Source organism: Aegilops tauschii, chromosome 1 (assembly GCF_002575655.3).
Source record: "Aegilops tauschii subsp. strangulata cultivar AL8/78 chromosome 1, Aet v6.0, whole genome shotgun sequence".
NCBI classification, from domain to species: Eukaryota; Viridiplantae; Streptophyta; class Magnoliopsida; order Poales; family Poaceae; genus Aegilops; species Aegilops tauschii.
Genome location: NC_053035.3, coordinates 204,118,541 through 204,124,422, shown reverse-complemented (window position 1 = coordinate 204,124,422; position 5,882 = coordinate 204,118,541). Strand labels below are relative to the sequence as shown.

At 47.1% G+C, this 5,882-nt stretch overlaps 1 non-coding gene across 3 annotated transcripts; it reads right to left on the bottom strand.

The window, feature by feature from the left end:
* Positions 1 to 532: 532 nt before the first annotated feature.
* Positions 533 to 5,047, bottom strand: LOC120974915 (uncharacterized). 3 transcript variants are annotated; one of them, XR_012205267.1, is made up of 4 exons: positions 4,032 to 5,047; positions 1,344 to 3,952; positions 1,079 to 1,171; positions 535 to 907 (listed from the first exon to the last, which is right to left on the bottom strand). It is a non-coding gene; the product is annotated as an uncharacterized protein (transcript). The 3 variants fall into 3 exon arrangements; XR_012205266.1 differs by having other exon boundaries at positions 533 to 1,182; positions 4,032 to 5,046; XR_012205265.1 differs by having other exon boundaries at positions 533 to 1,171; positions 4,032 to 5,046.
* Positions 5,048 to 5,882: the final 835 nt, after the last annotated feature.

Below are 5,882 nucleotides of genomic sequence, written 5' to 3'. Positions count from 1 at the left end.
GTATGCCCGTGCGTTGCTACGGGCAATAATGTAGGCAAATGAGTCAAAAGTCATGCTTTAGCAGTTCCGTCAATAAATTAGTGCACAGTTTTAGTTGATATATCACAATGTTGTAATTTCTCCTTCACATGAAGGTACACAGGAAGAGGAATCATGGTCTCCTCCATTTTGTCAGCACTAAAGTTAGAACTGAGCATAGTATCCCATTTTCAAAGCACAAACTTGACATGTTCTCTGTTTTTTTTAATCCATGCAACGCATCTCTATGAGCAAGAACTATCTTGTGGAACAAAATTTTAAAATGAGGAATGGTAAAATCACAATAAATGGCAAGTCCGCACCTCAAGGGCAATTAACTCAATACAACGGGTAATCGGGAGTTTGGGCGGCATTGCTACTTGTTCCGGCAACATGAGGGGTTAAGTCCACCTAAGAGGTGATCAAGCATGGAATCGCCTCGGGATTAATGTGTGATTGGTAATAATTCAGAAACTGAAGATAAAAAATGGTAGTTAAAATAGTAGGTTGCAAGGTTTCACGTGGCTCACATTACCACCACATCCAGTGCTATTGTATATGATATCAGCATCATTGTACAACATTAAGAAATGCTACATTGTGGCATGCTGGAGAGAGTGCCAGACACTTACCCAGATTAACCCTCATGCATTTATAATACTATGATATAGTGAAACTATGCACTTCTGTAAGACATATAATAATAACAATCATATTATGAGATTCTCTATGCAGACATGCAATATGGACTTATAAAACCAAATCAAACAACAGAAAATTCTCTAGGCAGACACGCAGACAAGCAACATTAACCTCCAAGCACTCTTTGCCCGTGTCACCCACCACCTCCTTATCGTCGTCCACAGCTGTGGGAAGCGGATGTGGTGACCTGCAGCAGCGGATCTTTCAGCCTTTGAGATGATAACGAACCAGCCCTTACCGGCTACACATACATTCAAACCGATGCACCTCCTGCTGCACTTTGCCCTCGGCCTCCCCACCTAGCCCACTTTCTACAAAGCTCAAGAGAGAAAGAGGAGAAGTAAACCGAGAGATTTACCGAGCCGGCGGCGAAGAAGATGACAAGAGACTCACAGAAGCAGCTACCGTAACATTGGTGTGGACGAGCTTGAGTAGGGTCAAGACCATATCTCTGTATCACCACTATGAAAGCGTCATCAACACATACAACATGTACTGTTTTCAGGAAGGTGAAAAGGGAGCATAAATCATGCTTATTTTTCATACACTAACTACTAACCAGTACAACTCTGCATAAAGCACAACTGGCAGGTCATGTTATTGTAAAAATATAGGAAATGCACCTGTATAAGTTGTTGGGTAGTGTAGTAGTTTGTTCTCGCCTTCAACTCATCAATCTTGGCCTGCATTTCAGCACAAAGCTTTAATAGTTTACAGAAAGTATGACATGCTGGTAAGTAGTATGACTTATATCGCCCACAACTCACTTGTGTTCTACTCGTGCATATAACATCAACGCGTAAAACCTGGCTCGGATGCCACTGTTGGGGAACGTAGTAATTTCAAAAATTTCCTACGCACACGTAAGATCATGGTGTTGCATAGCAACGAGAGGGGAGAGTGTGTCCATGTACCCTCGTAGACAGAAAGCAGAAGCGTTAGCACAACGCGGTTGATGTAGTCGTACGTCTTCACAATCTGACCGATCAAGTACCGAACACACGGCACCTCCGAGTTCAGCACACGTTCAGCCCGATGACGTCCCTCGAACTCCGATCCAGCCGAGTGTTGAGGGAGAGTTTCGTCAGCATGACGGCGTGGTGACGATGATGATGTTCTACCGACGCAGGGCTTCGCCTAAGCACCGCTACGATATTATCGAGGTGGACTATGGTGGAGGGGGGCACCGCACACGGCTAAGAGATCAATGATCAATTGTTGTGTCTCCAAGGGGTGCCCCCCTCCCCGTATATAAAGGAGTGGAGGAGGGGGAGGGCCGGCCCTCTCTATGGCGCGCCCTAGAAGGAGTCCTACTCCCACTGGGAGTAGGATCCCCCCCTCCAAGTAGTAGGAGTAGGAGTCAAGGAAAGGGGAGAGAGAAGAGAAGGAAGGAGGGGGCGCAGCCCCTCCCCCTAGTCCAATTCGGACTACGCCTTGGGAGGGGGGCGCCCAACCTCTCCTCTCTCTTTCCCCTAAAGCCCAATAAGGCCCATATACTCCCCGGCGAATTCCCGTAACTCTCCGGTACTCCAAAAAATATCCGAATCACTCGGAACCTTTTCGATGTCCGAATATAATCGTCCAATATATCCATCTTTACGTCTCGACCATTTTGAGACTCGTCGTCATGTCCCCGATCTCATCCGGGACTCCGAACTACCTTCGGTACATCAAAACACATAAACTCATAATAACCGTCATCGAACTTTAAGCGTGCGGACCCTACGGGTTCGAGAACAATGTAGACATGACCGAGACACGTCTCCGGTCAATAACCAATAGCGGAACCTGGATGCTCATATTGGCTCCCACATATTCTACGAAGATCTTTATCGGTCAGACCGCATAACAACATACGCTGTTCCCTTTGTCATCGGTATGTTACTTGCCCGAGATTCGATCGTCGGTATCTCAATACCTAGTTCAATCTCGTTACCGGCAAGTCTCTTTACTCGTTCCGTAATACATCATCCCGCAACTAACTCATTAGTTGCTATGCTTGCAAGGCTTATAGTGATGTGCATTACCGAGTGGGCCCAAAGATACCTCTCCGACAATCGGAGTGACAAATCCTAATCTCCAAATACGCCAACCCAACAAGTACCTTCGGAGACACCTGTAGAGCACCTTTATAATCACCTAGTTACGTTGTAACGTTTGGTAGCACACAAAGTGTTCCTCCGGTAAACGGGAGTTGCATAATCTCATAGTCATAGGAACATGTATAAGTCATGAAGAAAGCAATAGGTTAATCAAATGACAACTCATGTCTATGGCTAGGAAACTCAACCATCTTTGATTAACGAGCTAGTCAAAGAGAGACATACTAGTGACACTATGTTTGTCTATGTATTCACCCATGTATCAAGTTTCCGGTTAATACAATTCTAGCATGAATAATAAACATTTATCATGAAATAAGGAAATAAATAATAACTTTATTATTGCCTCTAGGGCATATTTTCTTCAATTACATGTAATTTTTTTGAAGGAATAAGTTACATGTAATTTGAATTAGTAGAGACAGAGACAAGATGATGTCCGTCCCAGCGCGTACTGCACTGGTGTTCGAAACCACCCTGCCCTGGGGTTTGGCGTAGACCTCCAGGCCCAGAAAAACACAATGATCAGAAGGATTGGTAGATTCCAACACAGTAACCAGCATCTGAATCGACCTTGACAACCACCAGAGCGAAACACAGCAACAGTAAACTATTTCTGAAGACACAATTCAGGAGTTTCTCCACTTTACTTGAAAAAACATACAAACAGAGCACCTCCGCCATGAGCATGTCCACACAGTTCAAGAAAGACATATCCTAGCTCTACCTTTATAACATGGTAATATAGCACAATCCCCGTCATATAAAATGATATGTATAGGCTGCTAGGCGAAAGCAAATATATCAGTTCCGACCTAACAAACCTCTTTCCAACTTGCTCTAATTCTTATTGAGTCTGACTAACTATGAAGAAACGGGATCAAAAGAAGAAGAAAATACTGCCAAATTTTGACTGTCTGAACTATCTCCAACACGCTGTTTTTCACCGCAAAAATAGGAAGCACTTTATACGCAGAACATTACTGAATCACCTTGAATTGAACAGAACCATCAAAACTGAAACCACACCCTTTCCAAAGCAGCAAGGTTCAGAACACGGTACCAATATCAACAGAACATACAAGGAGAAATCACCGAGACTAAGACCTCGACATCAACGCAAGGAGCACCTGAAATGAATCAAACGAAGAACAGTGAATCAGGGGCGCGAGATTGGAACCGATTACGAATACAATACCTGCGACTTACCCGACAACGAGAGGTGGAAGAGAGGAGAGGAGAGGAGAGGATCCAGCCAAGGAGCCGCCGGTCTTGGCAGGGGAAGGCCACGCCGACGCCATCGACGCAGATGAGCAGCGCGCGGCTTGCCCCCACGGGTCCCGATGCAGAAGATGCCGACGGGAACAGGGACCTGGCCGACTCAACTCCATCATCCCGGACACGGCGTGCCCGGATGGCCGCCGGGTGGCGCGGTGGGGCATGGCTTCCACAGCAGCGATTCATGTAGAGATGGAAGACGGGGCGCGGCAGCGGAGCTGGGAGAGATAGAAGCCCGCGGGGCGGCCGGGGGAGGGAGTGCGGCGGCGGCCCGTGATGCCGAAAGAGGAAACGTGAGGCGGGATGCCTTGACGTACGGGAAGAGACCCCTCGCACACCGTGGGTGGGTTCCTCGTCGGCCCCGTGCTCCCGGCGCTGTACATCCTCGACGGCCTCCGGTCCGGGGACACCACGGGGATCGCCGCCATGGCCCCGCACGCGTTCCTGCTCTCCGCGCAGGTCTTCACCGAGGGGCTCACCACCGCGTTCCCGTGGCGGTTCTCGCTCCCCGTCAGGGCCGCCGTACCGGTCATGTACAACGCGAGCAGGATGTTCGCGGCAGGGGAGTGGCTCCGGCAGGAGATGGAGGGGGCGACTGCGGCGATGGGAAGGGAAGGGGGCGGAGCGGCAGGAGGGTGGGCTGGTCGAGGAGTTCCCCGGCGGCGGCGGTGGCGTAGGAAACCCTAGAGGGCAGGAGTCGTCCCGCGTGGGCGAAGGGGTGGATCGGACGTGCGAAGGGCTGGTTGGCGGCGGAGAACTATCTGCTATGGGCATGAGGCATCGATCGTAGGGTTTTTTTTTGACACGGTTTTTTTTGTCAGAGGGTCGCGAGTTAACGGAGGTGGGAGGATGATGAAAAAAAACCGAAGGCGGGAGAATGACGAAAAAACCCAGCGAAATTAAACCGCAAAGACTATTCACCAAGTCGTCCATTAGGAGTAGAGATCTACTCTCTTCGTAAAAAAAAATAAAGTATTTAGATCATTAAGTTGTTATCTAAACGCGCTTATATGGAGGAGTACTACGCACCAGTGCTGTTTTAGATAGTCGTTGATCGATCCAGCCTTGTTCCAAAATTGCACGACTATATGAAGGAGCTACCTAGCATTGCAGCAGATGAGAGAAGCTACACCTACATGGGCTAGATGAAGACGAGAAGTGTGTCAATGGAGGCCTTTATGCATGGTGTGGCCAAACAACTTCCGCGAAGTATTCTCGTGCCCAAATATGTGCCGATGCATAATGGCCCGGGTGCGGAGGGTAGGAGGACGTGCGAAGGGAGGTAGTAGAAGGCGAGAGCTCCGGGGTGATAATGCACAATTCAAATCCTATGCATCAAATGGCGTCTCTTTCTCCTTAGAAATTGAGATACTACATGTCATCTCATCTTTTATGATTTTCATATTTCTATGATATTACGTCTTATAGGAATCAAAAGAGGGTGCAATTTAAAAATACCCTCCAACCAAGTCAAATGGTGAGTGGTGTAGTAATAATTTTTCAGTTTACAAAAATACTCAATTACTACATGCATTAATTGCAGCACATGCATGCATGGCCACTCAATGACCAATGCCTTTTATTACGTACATGCATCTGTGAGTTTTTCTCAATCCCCGCATTCAACAATTTAATGCGGACGTCCCACCTAACTTTTCTCTTAAGTTTTCATTTATGTGACAAGTCATTTGGTCATGAAATAGTATTCATTGGTGTAACAAGTCGTTGCAGTATCATTATATTTTATGGGTTGTTGCTGAATTATATGTAGTCAAATATTAT